Source organism: Rhinopithecus bieti, unplaced genomic scaffold (assembly GCF_001698545.2).
Source record: "Rhinopithecus bieti isolate Rb0 unplaced genomic scaffold, ASM169854v2 scaffold_17930, whole genome shotgun sequence".
Taxonomy (NCBI): domain Eukaryota; kingdom Metazoa; phylum Chordata; class Mammalia; order Primates; family Cercopithecidae; genus Rhinopithecus; species Rhinopithecus bieti.
In genome coordinates, this window is record NW_016809035.1 from 364,929 (window position 1) to 367,731 (window position 2,803).

Consider the following 2,803-nt stretch of genomic DNA (forward strand, 5'->3'; position numbering starts at 1 on the left):
AAAAAAAAAAGAAAAAAGTTGTTAGGAAACACCAGGACTAGAATTCAGCTGTGTCTTTCTTAAAAAAAAAAATCGGTTGGAGTGCCAGTTGTATAGGCACTGCCTTTTGTTACCAAAAAAAAAAAAAAAAAAAAGTTTTAACTCCACAGTGGAAAAACTAACATTGTCACTAGGATATGAAGAAACCATGGTGAAGAACTAGCAACAGTGGGGCCCCGCAGAATGGCTGGCGGCATCTGTGCTGAGGGCCTTTATCAGCAGCCTTGTATGTTCTATTCAGGACTCTCAGGACGATTGTTGGCATGATGTAGACAAATTGACGCAAATTAGTTTAGCATGGGCTATGCAAAGTTTAAGCTTGTTGAGCAACACACGTGGACCACATAGCAACAGCTCCTAACACTATGCAAAAGTGTTGGATGCAAAGTACTAACTACCCTAGCCTGTGCTATTCCAGATTGGAAGCAGAATTTGCAAATTACTAGGCAGTGAGGAGGAGGAGGGCAGGAAGCTGGCAGCGGAGACCGGATCCCCCACGCTGACCCTAAAGGCCAGTGATGGTTGAGAAAAATAACTCCTGAAAGTGCCGCTTGCTCTGCCTAAAACCGACCGCCTGTTATTTCATGCCCACAAATCCTCAAAGAACTGGCCCCAAAGATTAAGGGGATTCCGCCACTTTGCTCTTTACTTTTGGTTCAAATATCTCAAGACAATTCCTTTGGGGCTGGTGTCACACAGACCACCTAGAGGGACCTTCTAATTGTATTTACAGTAATTTAATTATGGCAGGGAGAGCTTCAGAAGGCAGGATTTACCAAGATCGATACTATGGGTGCCACTGGCAGAGTTTTAATCTGTTAAATCAACAGAGAAATGGTGAAAAAAATAATAAAATAAAATAAAGCCATTCCAGAGTTTGGAAACTATTTTATGGACTTTTTCTTCTTCTTTTTTTTTTTTTAGTGGAGGCTGGGAGGGTGAAGGAGACATTTTCCTGGGGGCCACAGCTTTCACGCTTTTGTTCATATTATTTTGTATTTCATATACGCATTATATCCATCCCATCACTCACACACACACACAGTTTAGATATTACGAATGCACCATAACCAAGTGTGTGTGTGTGTATGCATTTCTGTGTGTGTACTCAATTAAATATATCTCTGGATCGTTATTTAAAAACTTGGTAGCAAGTTCCTCCACTGGGAGGAGATCTAAGGTGGGGTGGGAGAGAGATTTACTTTTAACCTCATTTTCCATTCTTTTGTTTGCTGTTTCTTTTTGTTTTTTTGTTTTCCAAAACAATTTTACACAAAAACATTTAAAATAGTTTTTGAGTGTATCCATAAAGAAACTTTTCATGCAAATATTAAATCATAAAAGTCAGCAACCTGTATGTAATTCAGCCAGTTGTAGGTTGTTTGGTTAACTAGTTACCTCGCTTTGGTTGGTGCCCTTCCCTTTGGGGGCCTCAGCCTTCCCATCTGTGAAATGAAAGGGTATAGACCAGCTACTCCTGAAGGCTCCTTCCTCTCTGTGAGATTGACGGACTAGAGTCTAAAAACAGCACGTGCTGCTACTGCCATCTAGCAGTCCAACTAGGGCTGTGTGGATTTAGCTTTCCTCGGGTATTTTGAGAGATCTGGGGGCTATTATTCAAAACACAAAAACTTCATTGAATATGCAGACATCCTACAGCCCCTAAGTGCTTTCTGAGTGGGAGAGAGTATACACATATGAACAAATCTTAGACATTTAAAAAGTTGTTCTGAGCCTGTAATGTTCGACTATCATAATATTTGACTACTGCAGTCAAACATTATACCGTCATTGCAATTCAATGGTCTCAAGGGCCTTTGGTGATGTGCCCAGCTGCCCAGTACAGCAGATATTTGTTGGGTACCTACTATACATGCAGAGCACTGTGCACGTGTGTGTGTGGTAGAAAGAGACAGGAATTTGGTATCATGAAGTTCAGACACCCTAATCCTTTAACGATGGAGACTGTGGTCTTTTGGAGGTGTATTCCCAGTGAGCCATGCATCTCCAACAGCTAGCAGAGCACCGGCACACAACAGGAAGTTAATAAATGCATGTTTTCAATGAAGGAAGGAAGGAAGGAAGGAAGAAATAATCTGGATTTGAATTCATGTCCCGTTTATGAGGGCATTTTCTTCTTCATTTCCTCGTCGGCACAATAGCAATGATAACCCTTGCCCCGACTGTGAGGATCCAGTGCTATGACAAGGGGCAATGCCTCTGTCAGCTGGAAAAGCTTTAAAAAAGAGGTGGGGTGGGGAATCTCCGTATTTTGAGGCTCATCAGCCACCTACTGTGCATGACCATGAGATATATTCTTTACTCCTCAAATTGATATTTCCATTTGAGAACTAGAAAATGTTTTCTGCCATGTATTCTAAGTTTTCTTGATTAGCTAAAGTGGATATTGCAGAAATACTGCAAATTCAGGCATGAAGTACACTCAGGGATTTTTCTCCCCACCTCTTCCCGCAACCCTGCCCTTTCCTAGCAGAAGAACAGGGCCTGTTCTTTGTTTTACTGCATCTCCAGGTTTCCATATATGTACAGTGAAGGAGTTGAATTAGATTAACCCTAAGGTCTCTTCCCTTTTAAACTCTAAAGCTTTTTCCCTTTAAAAATAGGTTCTAACAGGGAAAGTTGTACGAGGACACCAAGGGCTTTGTAAAGAAGCCGTGATATGCTGCCACCTGTTGGTGATGCATTGAATTATTTTAAATTCTAAGCACAACTGAAGCTTAGCATTTATTAATAAATAGTATTC